The following is a 16,803-nucleotide window of genomic DNA, read 5'->3' as shown; positions in this document are numbered from 1 at the left end:
AAATGACATTAAAAGACTTTCTGATTTTGAAAAGGATAAATTCCTTACTATCACCAGAGCCGATAAAGGAAACACAATCGTAATTAGGAAATCTGAAGACTATAATAATCATATGAAATCCATTATTTCATACACTATTACATACAAATAAATTGACTTTGATCATACAGATAAATATGTAAAATCAACAAGAAGGGAATTGGAGTCAATGAAAAACAATTGCCACATTAACCCCCAGTTCTATAAAAAATTTTATCCTTGGGGGTGTTCTGCATCCAAGATCTATTGTCTATTCAATATTCAAAAGACTGGAGTCCGACTCAGCCCCATTGTGTCAACTTTTCCGGCACTTGTTTTGAAATTAGAAAGATGGCTGTCAGTGGCATTGCGTCCTCTTTTGGGAACACAAAGATCATATTTAAAAAATTAGACTGATCTTACTATTAGATTGTAAAATTTCATGCTGAAGGATAGTTTAATTCTTTTCAGTTTAAATGTTGTGTCTATGCATTCAACTTATGATTTAAAAAGGTGCGAGGACATTTTAAAAAGTAAATTAGAAAAACACTTTGATTTAATACAAGATGTGACTTTAGCCAGTTTGGATATTGAAGTCATTATGAGACTAATTATTCTAGTAAATGAATTTTCTTTTATTTTGGTTTTCGAGGGGAGTTTTATAGAGAAATTTTTGGGTTACCTATGGGGGCTTCTCTTTCTCCTTTATTGGCAAATCTATTCATAGATGTCATTGAAACCTCCGCTATAAACAGTTTTAGAATCTCCTCTTGCTTCTGGGGTAGGTTCATGGAGGACGTGGTGTGCGTTTGGAAACATGGATTGGACTCCTTAGACCTATTTTGTAAGCATTTAAATAGTTTTGATAATAATATTAAATTTACAGTTGAGATTGAGGATAATAATAAATTACCTTTTCTGGATATTTAATTAATTATAAGGGATCTCCATTTACTTGTCTCAAGTTAAATAATACCTACATAAAACGAGAGTAATTTAAATTTTTATTCTTTAAACACAAGGTCAGTAAAAAGGGGGGTTGTAATTTCATCATTGAATCGATCTCTTAGCATGCGTTCCCAGGACTTGTTGGAGTCGAAAATGTTATATTTGATGGATATTTGGCTTTTTAATAGCTATGCAATTAATTTCATTGATCAAATAATTGAAAATAGAAGGGTTAAACATAGTAGTATGGTAGTTAGGGTTTCTTAGTCTTTACATTTAGTTGTGTCAAAAATTTTCATTTCATTACTATATGTACCTGGATTGGGTGAGAAACTTTCACGGGTTTTACGTAAATTTGGTATTGATACTTGTTTCCAATCGTTGAGGCCAATGGGTAGTTTCTATAATTCTGGTGAGGATTTAACTCGGGGAAATTTAGTAAGTGGGGTGTATAAAATTCCGTGTTCTTGTGGGAAGTTCTTGTTGGTAGGACTCACCAACAATTTGTTGAAAGGTCTATTGAACACCGAAATTCAATAGAAAAAAACCCTAAAATTATGTAAGCCTCCAGAAACTTTCGTTTCAGCTTTAGCAGAGCATATTTGGTTTCAACCAGATCATTTTGTAAAATTTGATGAAGCCTTAGCTATTTCAAATGATAAGGGTTACACTCAATGGGTGAGGGAAGCCAAAGAAATTAAAAAACATATATTTGCTAACCTTTCAATAAATAAGGACACAGGTAATTTAAATAATGACCCAATTTATGATAACCTTCTAATGAGTGAATCAACAGTCAATAAGGGAGTTGAGATTTTAGATAATCACCAAGGTACTATTTTACCTGCTAGACCAAAACGATTTTCTTCAGTAATGGCTAACAAAAGGATTATTTCGCAACAGAGTAATTAAAGTAATTTACGGTTTTTTTATTTTTCCTCAGTTACTCTAGTGTCCTCACTGAAGTAGCTCTATTATAGCATCTTTTCCCTACGTGGATCAGTTTGCGCCAATTGTACATTTTTTTTTTTTTCTTGGTGGTGGTTTTATTGGTTTTTAGTTTTATCTTGTTTTTTTTATCCTGTTCTTCTTGTGTTTCTTTCGTGCTGAAGACGCCTTGTTTGGATACAGGCGAAATGTCCGCGTTGTTTTGCATTTGTTGTTTTCTTTTCTCTTCACTGGCCACAGTCTCGTTTTTTTGTTTTTTTTGAGATTTTTCTCTTTGTTGTGTTTTTGTCATGGCTGGCCAGTTCGGCTTAAGATCCTTCATATGTCAAACAACAAATAGATATATTAACTAGGGCTACATATGGGGCCATCAGGGGGAGGGGAGAGGGTGCACTTGAAAGTGAAACAATTACTATATTTAGAAACAGCATAAAAAAGCATTGAGTAATGTGTTTTGGCATCATACATACATTCACCATAATAAAAAATTACAGTAGGCAGCAAAATAATACTTTTTCCAAATACAATAGTTGCTACCTTGACATTACACTCCATCCTCCTCAAGGCTCCCAGATATAGTCCTAAAAACAGGTTATATTTCACTGTTGTTATTCATCACTTGATTTGTTGCATTTCGTTATTAATGGATATTTATATTTTTAACCTGCTAGCAGCATCATCTCACATGAAAGAATTCAAAGCAGTTGGATAGACATATCCAACTGCACAACTGGTATTAATATAGTGGTTGGCCTCCTCAGAATAAAATATTATACAATTCTGGAAACAACTTTTAAAAAATGCAACAATACTTGCTTATATAATTCCTAAAGGCATTTCACTTTAGCCCCCCCTCCCCACATGCAAATATATACCCCAAATTAAGTTATCATTAAATCTTTCCAGGCTACCTCTGGATTGGAAAACTGCACATATCACTCCCATATTTAAAAAGGTAGAAAGGACCTTGCTGAAAATTATTGACCCATTATCATGACAGCATCAGTTGTTAAGGCTCTTAAAAGAATAATCAATTATGCAGTAGTTAAACATCTTGAAGAAAATAATGTTTTGCACAGTTCACAATATGGCTTTCATTCAGGAAGATTTGTTGATACCAATCTCCTTGAATCATATGATAACATCACTAAGTTGCTTCATGTGGGGATGCCTACAGATGTGATTCTGCTTGACTTTTCTAAAGCTTCTGACAAAGTTTATCACAAGCGACTTGCAATTCAGTTATGTAGTCAGAATTTCATTAAATTATGTAGTCAAGGGATTTCAAGAGATCCCTGCTCTGGATCCTTGAATTTCTTTATTTGCAATCTCAATGTGTACAGTTATTTGATGACTCTGGCAATCATATTCTTTCTTCCTCTCTGCATGTTTTGAGTGGAGTTCCTCCGGGAAGTGTTTTGGGTCCTACACTATTTAATATATTCATCAATTATGCTCCTTCCATTATCAGCAGTAAATAAACTCTTTATGCAGAGGACCTGAAGCTTCTTGGACAAGCCTTGTTCGGTGAAGATAATTCCCATTCTACAAAATAATCTTTAACTGCTATGTCAATGGGCTGAGGCTTGGCCTTTTGAATTCAATGTTGCCAAGTGCCATATCATTCACTTTGACAAACTGAAACATAGTTGGTCTCATGATTTGTAAATAATGAGCAACATCTTGCTGTCAGTATTGATAATAAACTAAAATTCAGCACTCATGCTAAGAGGTCTGCCGCTGGTGCTAGTTCAACTGTGGGACTGATTAAGCATACTCTTTGCACTCGTTCTCTTAAAGTCATCAGTCTTCTATATAAGGAACTTGTGTGTCCTAATCTTAAAATTAGAATGCCTCTTACCTCCCCATAGTTTATAATAGACATACAAGTTCTCAAAGATGTGCAGAGACATGCTACCAAAGTGATATCTGGCATGCAGGAGTTTTCCCACCCAGCAAGACTATCAAAGCTGTATCTTCCTACACTTGTTTACAGGAGAAATAGAGGGGATGCCAATGTAGCCAGTAAGTTGATGAGGGCTAATATCTCCCAGCATTATTCCCTACTGTTGGTCCCAACTCAAAAATCAGAGGTCATCACCTGAAACTTGACAAGCAGTCTACAATATCTAGAGTCTGCACTCAATTCTTTTAATCACAAATTGTCAATAGTTGGAACAAACTATCTAATGAAACAGTTAATGCTGAATCCATTGATGTTTTTAAAAAAAGGTTGGATGCTGAGTGGTCCTCCAGAGAGTGTGAACTCAATTGGGATGCTCCTGATCATACAACATTACCTGGTCACTAAAGAACTTTGAAAACAACTCAAGTCATCATTCTGGAGCTCTACGAGGAGAAATCCTTAGATTGCTTCTAGCTGCAATTTAAGGTAAATTATATATTCCAAACAAATTTTCTCATTGCTTGACCTTGTTGATGTTGCTGTTAGATGTAGGAAAAGAGTGGGGACAGACTAAAGTGAAATGCTTTTAGGAGTTGTGTAAGTATGTATTTAATTTTTTTTAGAGTTACTACAGCAAGAACTCCTACTAACAAATCACTGCAGTACTAAGCCACCTGATGCCAACAAAGCTACACACACGCATTCTTCATCCCAATATATTTAAAGCCCCCGTCTTTACACAGGGTTGCCAACCTTTTGGTCCATAAATATATTCCTTGACTATCCAAAATTATGTCATTTTTAGCCAAAATATGTCCATGTTTCGTCTTAAATATGTCCATCTTGAAATCTCAGAACCTAGAGGTTATTTTTCTTATCAATTGGGATATTAACCAAAAGACGCTTTGGAAACATCTTTCAAAGCGGCTAGTCAACATCATATATATTGAAAACGAAAAAAAAACTATTTAATACAAAAACAAAACTCATAAAAACAAGTAAACACTAAAAATAATTTGTGGGAGCTTAAGATTAGTCTTCTAGCGAAAATTCATCTCGAAAATTATGTTCAGCATGAGAGTCAGCCTTATTTCTTCCTTTTCTAGCTATTTGCCAATTGGAGTATTTCTTATGCATTTCAAAATGTATAATCCAAGATTCCAGCAACGTTCCAGAACGCCAAATTAGTTGTTTGACATGCATTAAAAAACTAGTCGTTTGCATTAGAAGGCCATTCCGTAATTTTGTTTTGATGTTACCAAGTAGCATAAACTGTCTTTCAGCAACTGCTTAATAGTGTGGCAGGCCACATAACGTTATCATAAAACCATAAGCATCATTGTTTTTTTTTTTGTCCTTGGCATCCTTACAATTTCTTAGGGTAGACTAGAAAACTCATTAATTCGCTCGCTCAGAAGGAAAATTGAAAGTTGTAATGCCCTTTTCCAGTGACCAAACGAAATGGAGGGCAGCTAAGCCCCTTCCCCCGCTCATTTTTTTCCCAAAGTCACCTAATCATAATTTTTAGATAGCCATTTTGTTCAGCATGTTCAAAAAATACAATAACTATGTCTTTGAGGATGACCCCCACAGTCTCTGGAGGACGGTCTGCAAGTTATGAACTATGTCCAATGTTTACATATAATATTGGTTATTGGGAGGTATACAGAAGTTTTCAGGGCAAATTTTTTCTGGTAGTTGGGGGGGGGGGGGGGTCAGGTTTTACATGGGAGGATCTTTCCATGAAGGAAGGGTCATTGCTATGAAGGGGGTGCCGGATTTCCAAGCATTATTTAAAAAAGCAATAAGAAATAAAATAAAAAACAATTTTTTCAACTAAAAGTAAGGAGCAACACCAAAACTTAAAACAAACAGAAATTAATACGTACATGATTGGGTTTGCCCCCTAGTCATTACATCGCTCTTTGCGCTAAATATTTCTTTTTAGTTTCATCAGAGCTATTTATTCTAATTAACGGCATTTGTGATTAAGGGGCCATTCTTAGAAAACTGGAAGAAAATTTGAACTTTGGCGTAAAGAGCGAGGTATTAACTAGGGGTTACGTAAGTTAATTCGTAAGTTACGTCAGATCAAAAGTACGCAAAAGCCATTTACCAAAAAAAGTAAAATTAATATGCAAATTTTGGTATGATTATTCATGTATGGTGAGCCAACATCAAAGCTGCATTAACTCAAAAACGTTCAGAAATTAAATAAAAAAAACAAGTTTTTTTTTAACTGAAAGTAAGGAGTGATATTAAAACTTAAAATGAACAGAAATTATTCCGTATATGAAAAGGGCTGTCCCCTCCTCAAATATATATATATATATATATATATATATATATATATATATATATATATATATATATATATATATATATATATATATATATATGTAATTTTTAAAGTGATTCCACTATACTTTCCCTCCTTAATGTGCAAACATATAGTAAAAATTAATTGTTTTCTATGCATTTTGCCATGCATCACTCTTTTTTCAACTAGTATAGCCGTAAATGAAATAAATGCTGACAAAAGCAAGAAACAGGGAAACATATGGAAATAATACAATTCGTCTATCTATAGGTTTGCATATTAGAGGCGCTGGGAGGTAAGTATAGCGAAATCGATTTCAAAGTTTGATAACTACAATTTTTGCATATTATAAAAATATAAACTGTCTTATTAACATATCTCCTCTTCAATAGCCCCAATTTTAGGCTTATACTATATGTATATTACTTTATAGTATTAGAAACTAAGTAAATATATACAGTATATATGTATACTATATATATTTACTACTATATTCACATATAGGTACTTATGTATTATGTGGTATCCACCGCTATATACTGTATAAGGAAACCAGACATGGAGACCCGTCGGTAAACTTTTCGCAGTTCATATTATTGACATACGAATAAAGTAAACATGCCACTTGATGCCTATTTTTATGCTCTTTCCAAATAGAATAATCATTTTGTCGGATATGAATTTTAACCCCATCCCTATATATACCAATTCTGAGTATATATTTGCACATTAGGGGTGAGGGGGGGGGGTAAATTTTATTTCTGATGCAAATGGGAGGTGAGTTTAAACTTTACCCCAACCCCGCTAATGTGCAAATATATGCCCTGAATTGGTATATATAGGGGTGGGGGTAAAATTCACTTCAGACAAAAATTATTATTTTATTTGGGAAGAGCATAAAAAAGGCATCGAGTGGTATGTTTACTTTATTCGTAAGTCAATAATATGATTTGCGAAAAATTTACTTGATCACCTAGCTATATCACCTAACATTAAATTTTTACTTACTTAAATTTCTCTCAGCTCCTTTGCTGTGATGAAAATTTTCAAACTGAAGGAATTTACCCCGGGTGTTTGACAACTTGGCTTTTGTTTTGATTTCAGACCATCAACAATCAAAAGGTTTCATTTTATTAACTTTTCATTGAGGTTTTTGTGTGACGTTCGGAAGCCAGAAGTAAGTTTATATGAAAAAGGCGACAGCTTGTCTTTTATCTTGACCATGGGAGTAAAAATCGGGGCTAATAAAACCATTTATAGGTGAAAGAATTTTGAAGGCATTTTCAGAAAGTTTGCTTCAGGGAAGATCAAGCAACCCCGGAAAATAAATACAGAGCTTAAAAAATAAGTAGATAAAAGTTTAGCACTCATTTGGTGATGAGTGACATTTTTTTATGAAAGTAATTTGTTTTACATCATAAATTTTGAAAATGTGTCCACTTTATGTCCCAAATGTCTAAAATGTGTCCATTGTTTACCCTATTATGTCATTATGTCCAGGCACATAGAAACATGTCCTTTGGACATAAAATATGTCCAGTTGGCAACCCTGTCTTTACACCTTCCCAAGAAGTTCTAATTCCTCTTAAATTCTTCCTTACAACCTACTACCACCCACATTGGGAAAAACCTGCATTTTGTTGGGGTCTAGATTGTTGAGCAAAAAGGACCATCTTTGGCAATCTTTCATCTGCAAAACATGCCTTACCCATCTCAACCTTTATTTCTTTACAGAAATTGAAAGCAGAATAGAACAACATTTTTCATATAGCCTATTGTTTGAAATATGGTCAGTCAGATTGGTACCAAAAAGAATCTGTTGACAATTCCTCTGAAAAAATATCTAAAAAAAGATCCTTCTCCTCCATCTTCAGGAACACTCACGTTTCAGAACCATACTTGATCACTGTCATTACTGCATCTTTTAATATTCCATTCTTTGTTTGTAGACTTATCTCCCTATTCTTCCACACTTTTTTTCAATTGTGAAAAAACAACAACTAGGACCTTGGCTATTCTAATTTTAACATCTTTACTGCATCCACCATCCTTACTGATAATACAACCAATATTGGTGAAGACACCCACTTAATTGATTTTCTTACCCAACATCAGCTCTCCACCTTTACTTATTCCCACTCTAAGCAACTTGTGTTCCTAACCTTAATTTTCAAGCTTATTCTTGTGCCCTGAGCTCTCAAAACCTCTGAACAATCTTTTATACAACCCATAGTCTTTGCTGTGTTCCTTTGGACAAAGTCAATCAAAATAGTCCACATAAATGGGGATAGAATACCACCCTACATAATTATTGATTCAATATGAAATCAGTTAGTAGCCTCATTCCCAACCTTAACTGCAGCAATGTTATTCTTGTACATAGCAATAATCACTTTAATTAATTTATATGGTATACCACAGAAGGATAAGACTTTAACTAAAGCTATTCTATTGGCTGAATCAAATACTTCCTCATAATCTATAAAACTAAGGACTAAAGGGGTCTGATCACTCGGGCAATTTTTGATTATTAATCTAATAGTGCATATTTGATCAATACCTCTTCCTAAAACCACACTGTTTTTTCTTCAAAATTTATCTACAGCACCTCAAAGTCTAAAAAATGTCATCATGCTAAGAAATTTGTTTCCTAGAAAACCCAGGCTAATTCTTTTATAATTACCAAAGTGACTCTTATCATCTTTTTTACTGTAGGGATTAATTAAAGTTTTCCTAAAATTGCAAGGTACTTTCCCCTTTTCAGAAATCATATTCACAATCTTCAGTAATTATACTTCATAACCACCAAATTAAAAAGAAAAAAAAACAAACTAATTTACCAAACTATTAGTACCTGAGGCCTAATTAATTTTCAATCCTTTTAGTATTGTCTCTAATTTCAGGGGCCTCGAAATTTTTCGAGGCCCCAAAACCTTACCTGACAAAACCTTACCAGAAAAAAAATATGCTCCCACACTAAATCCTATTGCATTTTGTGGGTAAACGGTGCTTATCAGCTTACGCAATTAGGTAACCATAGGTAACCCCATGTTTACCTGACCTTGCATAGTAAATTCGGGTTAATATGTGCTATTATCCTTTTGCATTTTGTGGCATACAAAAATCCTATTGCAATTTTGTGGGTAAAAGGTTGTGATCAGCTTACACAATAAGGTAACCCCATGGGGGCTCGAGGTAAATGTTATAAGAGTGCAAGATTGTATTTCAGTTCAGTTCAATTTTGGACTTGGATAAGAGAAGAGCAATCTTCAACATGAAGAGGAAGTATGACATTACGTCGTTTTTTGCGCCCAAGCAGACAAGGGATGTTTCTGACAGTGGCATTAGCGGGACGTCTGCGGAGCATTCATCTACACCTGTGGATCTGAAGGGCACTGGAGCCATCGTTGAAGCTTCTGAATCACGGACCCTGGGACCAACCACAATGCAACACGCACCTGCAACAACCCAGTCTCTGTCGTTGTTTGCAAATGACATTGGTTGTTTTGTCAACAAATCATCCAGTCTTGATACAAATTCTAAACTTCGTTTCCTGAAGAGCCCTTGGACTCCAGATATCTCCTACATTTTTCAAGTATCCGAAAAACGGAAGCTGAAGTTTCAGTTAACTTGGCTTGCTCGTTTCAGTTGGTTGTCCTACTCTCTGTCTGAGGACATTGCTTTTTGCAGATTTTGCGTTCTGTTCTCGTCAGAAACAGCTGGCAAAGGCTGCCACCAGTGCTTGGGGAATCTAGTCACCAAACCATTCAGGAACTGGAAGGATGCAATAGAGTGCTTCACAGCTCACCAACAAGCAGAGTTTCATAGAAACTGCATTGTATAAGCTGAAAATTTCGTTTCTGTCTCGGAGAAAAGGCAGGACAATATTGCGCACCAACTAGACATGGCAAGGAAAGCGAAGGTTAAAAAAAATCGCCAGAAGTTGCGACCAATTGTTGAGACAGTGATATTTTGTTGGCAGCAACAGCTTGCCCTTTGTGGTACTAACGATTCCGGCCCCATTTCGGTCTCGGATCCAGAACCTTCCCACAAAACTGTTTTTTTTCCTATACCAAATTTACCTAGGATAGGACACCATCTAATCTTATTTATACTGACCAGGACATTAGAATCCCTAGAACTTGCATGATATATCCCTGACCACTCAAGAAGTGAAGTTAGGTTAGTCCTAATAAAATACACCTAAGTATGATAAAAATATAATACTTTAGAAACAAATTTGGGCTATATATTTGCACATTAGGGGGGTGGGGGTAAAGTATAGCAGGCCTGCATGCAAAATGTGTTGGCTATAGTTATTCTGATATTATGAAGTAAGAATTGTTTTTTGACTTCACACTGTCCAAATAGTTTACCCTCCCACAAAGTTCCCATTTCCTTTAAATCTTTCTTTATGACGCCCTCCCACCCCAGACAAGGACAACCTGCTTTCCATTTAGCTCTAAACGGCTGGCCAAAAAGAACAATCTTTGGCAATCATTCATCCTTCATCCACACAACATGTCCTAGCCACCTCCACCTTTCTTTTATTAAAAGCCCTAGAGAGCTGTATTGAACCACATTTTTGATACAGCTTATTGTTTGAAATATGATCAGTCAGCTGGGTACCCAGAGCAATCCTTAAGCAAGTTCTCTGGAAAACATATAGGAAATCTTCATCCACTTTTTGGAGTGCCTATGCTTCAGAGCCATATTTGACCACTGTCATCACTGTATCTTCTAATATTCTAATCTTGGTTTGCAGACATATCTTTCTATTCTTCCAAACTTTTTTTTAACTGTGACAAAACACCCTGAGCCTTGACTATTCTACTTTTACCATCTTCAGTGCTCCCACCATCTTTACTAATAATACTACCAACATAAGTGAAGCTGCCCACCAGATCAATCTTTTCATAACCCATTGTCACCTTTTCATCTTCACTTATTCCTAGCCTTAGTGACTTAGTCTTCTTAACATTCATTTTTAAACCTCTTCTATCACCCTGAACTTGCAAAACCTCTTAGAGTTCATTCATTTTGCTTACACTTTCATCTAGGATGCTTAAATCATCAGCATAATCTAAGTTCAGGAGACTCCCCCCCCCCCATTTGATTCTGTGGTCTCCCATTCCCTTTCCTGTGCTCCTTAAGACAAAAGTCAATCAAAATAATGCATATAAAAGGGAATAGAACACAACCCTGCTTAACTCCTGATTTAATACAAAACCAGCTGCTAATCTCATTTCCTACCTTAACTGCAGCAGTGTTATCCTCATACATATCACTAATGACTTTAATGTATTTGTCTGGTATACCATACAAGGATAAAGCCTTTACTAAAGCTCTTCTATCAACATAATTGAATGCTTGTTCATAGTCTATAAACTGAGGACCAAAGGTGTTAGACAACTCAGGCACTTCTCAATTATTAACCTAAGAGTGAAAATTTGGTTGACACATCCTTTACCTTTTCTAAAACCACACTGTTCTTCTCTTAAAACTTTGTCTACAGCATCTCTCAGTCTAAAAAGTATCACATTACTAGTAATTTCCTACCTGCTGAGACCAGACTAATGCCTCAATAATTGCCACACTCACTCTTATCACCTTTCTTATATAGTGGTTTAATTAAGGTTTTCCTATATTTGCTAGGTACTTCCCCTTTATCAAAAATCATATTTATAATCTTCAGTAACTTATTTCGAACCTCAGAGCCATCATGTTTAAGAGACTCATTTACTGCACCCTATCAGCACCTGGAAACTTATTATTTTTTAATCCTTTTACTGCAGTTGCTATTTCTTTCTCATAAACAAATGTTCCCTCACATCCGAGGAATTAGAATCCATTTTTTTTTCGTTTATATCTTTTCCTGCAATTCTATCTTCCTAAAGCAAATTCTCAAGATGTTCTGCCCATCTTTCTTTAATTCTTTCCTTATTGCTAGTTGTGGCCCCATTCCCATCTTTAACTGGGCCACGTCCAGATAGACTACTCCCTTTCAATTTATTAACATGCCAGTACAATATTTTACTATTAAGCCATCTAGCTGCACCTTCCCAATCCTTGGCAATTTTATTCATGGCCTCCAATTCACACCTCCTTAGTTCATATTTTAATGCTTTCTCCACTCTCTTTACATTTCTTTTGTTTTCATATGATCTATTACTCAGATAACTCTTGTGCAAGTCCTTTCTCCTTTCTATTAAACATAAAGCTTTTTCACTAATATTACTAGATACAGTCCTAGCTTTCTTCCCTAAGTAACTTCACAAATTATTTTTCCAAAATTATTCCAACTATCTTCCATGTTATCAATTTTTAAACTCTCAAGTTTGGTATTCAACTGTTCCTGGAAAGTTTCTCTCAAATTCTTGTCCTGGAGTCTACCAAAATCATAACTTCCCAGAAGGTAATTATCCTTCCAAAATTTCAGCTTTAAATTAACCATCAACATTACTAGATGGTGATCCTTACTTTTAATATCAATAACAGCACTCCTATATACCCTAGTATCTTGTATTGATCCTGCCAGTCTTTGGTTTACTATAATATAATCAATAAGGTTTGCTGTCTTACCATCACATGAATACCATGTTAACTTATGAGCCATTTTATGACCAAACACCGTATTGGTTTGTTATACATACAAAATTGCCAAAGTCTGTATCTGTTACTGTTTTCTTTTCCTACACCAAACTTACCTAGGCTAGGATACCATCTATCCCTATTTCTACCAATCTGGGCATTAAAATCTCCAATTAAAAACATCATATTTCTACCTGGGACCCTGTCTATTTGCTCCTTTAACTATCATTAAAATTCATCTGAGTCACTAGTATATCCATCAGTTGGTTCTACAAAGGCATATACTGTTATAACTGATACCCTTAACTTTTTAGTCATAAAATGAGTCATTAGTATTCTATTATTAATACCTTCCCATCCTAAACAAAACTTAGCAGCTTCCTTATTCATTACAAGCCCTACTCCCTGTCTATGTACCCCATCCTTCCTGCCTGAGTAAACAAATTCTATATCACCTAATTTCAAGCTTCCTACCCTGGGATATGAGTTTCTGAAACTACTAATAAGTCCAGTTTTAATAACCTGAATTTGTCAGGCAAAATGACAATTTGATGATAATTTTTTAATGACATAACATTCAAAGTTCCAATTTTCATTTTCTTTAAATTATAAATTATTTTGGCCTCAGGAAAAGCAATGATCCTGGATACCAGTGCAGGACAGGGATCACATATCTTTTCAAGACTACATTGAAGTGCTTAAGCTGGCTTAGAACCAGACAGCAAGAAGCCCCTGGGACCTCTATGAATGGAGGCTTTGTGCAATCCTGGGCCCATCTTGGTCACAACATGGTTTTCAGCAATTGGTGATGCTCATCTATCAACAAGAGTTGAAATCTTGCACAGAAAATCTCAAGCCTATTACCTCCAACTCATTATATATTCATGCCTACAAATATTATGCTATTACAGGGAGTCAGCCTATAGTAGGTAAATTAGCTAAGAAGAGGTTTTACAGCACAAAGACACTGGTCAAGACATACAAAGCCCAGAAGAAATATGATTGACAGAAACATGCTGCATATTATAAAGGAAGAGTTTCATTAGGCCTATTATAGCATTTTCTGGTAAATTTGCAGTGGTTCTTATAATTTAGCTATGATGAAAGTGAAAATGTCATTTGATGCCTTTTTTATGCTCTTCCATAATGCAATAATTACTTCTGGGTCAAATTGCATCTTGAGCCCTTAAATGAACCCTAAAGATATTTTATATGAATAATGATATAGCATAAGAAAAAAGCATCAAATGATGTTTTCACTTTTATCCTAGCTAAATTATATGGCCCACTGCAAATTAGGCTAATGAAATTTACCAACCCCACCCCCTAATGTGCAAATATATACCCTGAATTGGCAACATCAAAGTTTCAAATTGCAAAATTCTGCCCTGTTTTTGTTGATGGCATTCAACAAACATGAAACATTTGGAAAACAGTTTATATTTGAGTTGCCTAATAAATGAGTTTGAATTGTTATAAATAAGTATTTTTGTTATATTTTACTTTTGAACAACCTATTTATACACTAGTGATGTGTTTTTAACCAATTCTCAATAAATTAACTAGTGTTGACAACCTCTTTGTGTGGTTACAAAAATGAAATACCTTTAGGGCCCCTTTAAGGGCTCAAGATGCAATTAGCCCCCAAAGCAAAAATTGAATTATGGAAGAGCATAAAAAAGGCATAAAATGCTGTTTTCACTTTCATCTTAACTAAATTCGGCCTATAAGGCCCACTGTGAATTTAGCCTACTTATTTTCTGTTTAGGCCTAGGCTTAGTAGCCTATACAGAAAATATTTTTTCTGTGTAGTTCTGTATATAGCCTAGGCCTAGCATAGGGAGTTATTTGGAACAACTAGGGGGGGATTCTATTGTTAAAAACCTTCCTATTACATTTGTAAAATATTGATTCCAGATTTGAGTGATATTGTTAGGCTTTTATTGTGTTTCCTTAAGAAGAGACACAATTTTAATTTGGCACCCAAGGTAATTCCTGTGAATTGAACTTTCTAAAGTCACTTAAATATAAGTACTCAAGAAATCGATTTCCTTAGACTGCTGGTAGCCCACTAAAGATTTGACAATTTTGCTGTACCCACCTCATAACTACTGTGCTGTAGCCCTAAGACAACAAATACAATTATTGCACAGGATATCATTTGGCTCGGTATGTCTTAGACTCGAGTCTATTGAATGCTAAAATTTTTAGTATACTAACAACAAACAGGGTAGTAGTGTTTATTGATTCATATCATCCTTAAAAGCATGAAATTTTTATTTAAAATCGGTGTGACTGCTGGCCAGTGTTGCCTCCATGGTTAATTATAAAAGAAACTAAATGTGGCAATTTCTTTTAAAATGAGCCATTATACAGCTCTCTATGATTTTCCAGTGCCCATCTAGCTGAGGAAAAAATCAAACGGAAAGAAAAAAAGATGCCGTATGTGGAGAATATCGTGGTTACAGCCAATTTTCTTTATTTTCAAGCTGATATATTTTCTTTGTTATTAAAGCCAAGGAACGGTAAGTTTGCTATATGGAGGTTTCGGACTAGGCGGTTCTAATAGTGTACTTCTTGTTTTGATGTGAATCTATTTTCAGGAGTTATGGGTTACTTTAGTTTTTACTATGGGACATGATCGTCTCTTACTAGGTTGCTAGCTACCGCTGCAAACTGGATAACGATTGCTTCAAAAATCAAACATCTTTGAAAAGACTGCAGTATGAAAATACCTCAAAATGCAGTTTTTTTGACAAAGTTGATTCTACTTTAAAAAATATTTTATTTTTAACTACAAAAGGCACTAGATGTAGCAATTTTCTTTAATATGAGCCATTTTACAGCTCTCTATAATTTTGAGTGCCCAGCTAGCTGAGGAGAAAAATCAAACGGAAAGAAAAAAAGATGTCGTATGTGGAGAACATCGTGGCTACAGCCAATTTTCTTGATTTTCAAGCCAATATATTTTACTTATTATTCAAGCCAAGGGACGGTTAGTTTGCTATATAGAGGTTTTGGGCAAGGTGGTTCTAATAGTGTCCTTCTTGTTTTGATCTGAATATATTTTCAGGAGTTATGGGTTACTTTAGTTTCTACTATGGGGCGTGATCGTCTCTTGCTATGTTGCTAGCTGCAAACCAGATTATAATGAACTATATCGATCAATTATGTATGTCTTATGTTATCTTGTCGAAAGATAAGCGCGTATAAATATTGTATTCACTTATTACTTCATATATGGTTACTACCTACGATTATGACGTCATTCATCAAGATTGGCCATAAAAATGCACTTTTTAGTCGAAAAATTGATATGATTAAAAACAAAAACAATTACAAATAGCACTAGATCTAATGATTTCCTCTTAAAGGAGCCATTGAACCACTCTCTACAACGTTCCAGTGCCAAGCTATCCGTGGAAAAGAAGAAAAAAAATGCCGTACGGGCAGAATGCTGTAGTAGCTGCCACTTTTCTTGATTTTCAAGCCAATATATTTCCCTTGCTGTTAAACCTCTTTCTATAATAATAAAAATGAACTACATCGATCCAATATGTATGTCTTATATTGTCTTGTGGAAATATAAGCGGGTATAAATAGTGCATTCACTTATTACTTCATATATTGTTACTACCTCTGATTATGACGTCATTCATCAAGATTGGCCATAAAAATGCAGTTTTTAGTGGAAAAATTCATTTGATTTAAAATAAGAAAAAATTAAATTACTCATAGCACTAGATTTAGTAATTTCCTTTGAAATGAGCCATTGAACAACTCTCTACAACTTTCCAGTGCCAAGCTATCTTTGGAAAAGAAGAAAAAAATGCCGTTTGGGCAGACCGCTGTAGTAGCTGCCACTCAAAGTTAAAGCCAAATGACAGAAAGTTTCCTATATAGGGGTTTTGGACAAGGCAGAAATGCCTTGTACTTTGGACAAGGCAGAAATGCCTTGTACTTTGTACAAGGCAGAATGTACAATGTACTTTGTACAGAATGCCTTGTACAATGCAAAAAGTAAAGGTGTTCTTTTTGTTTTGATCTGACTCTATTTTTAGGAGTTATGGGT

The 16,803-nt window shown here is 34.9% G+C and overlaps 1 protein-coding gene across 2 annotated transcripts in view; it reads right to left on the bottom strand.

Moving 5' to 3' along the window:
* LOC148942885 (uncharacterized) overlaps positions 1–15,082 on the bottom strand; it is a 50,356-nt gene extending 35,274 nt beyond the window's left edge. Inside the window, exon 1 of one of the 2 annotated variants that reach the window (XM_089102126.1) lies at positions 14,952–15,082. The gene's annotated coding sequence lies outside the window, so the exon portion shown is untranslated. The remainder of the gene's footprint in view (positions 1–14,951) is intronic. The other variant, XM_089102127.1, reaches the window with a different exon arrangement.
* Positions 15,083–16,803: the final 1,721 nt, after the last annotated feature.

This window comes from Artemia sp. Qi Xiang Cuo, chromosome 16 (genome assembly GCF_049724085.1).
Source record: "Artemia sp. Qi Xiang Cuo chromosome 16, ASM4972408v1, whole genome shotgun sequence".
In the NCBI taxonomy this organism is placed as follows: domain Eukaryota; kingdom Metazoa; phylum Arthropoda; class Branchiopoda; order Anostraca; family Artemiidae; genus Artemia; species Artemia sp. Qi Xiang Cuo.
The sequence above is the reverse complement of the archived record's forward strand: the minus strand, read 5'-3'. Positions and strand labels throughout refer to the sequence as shown.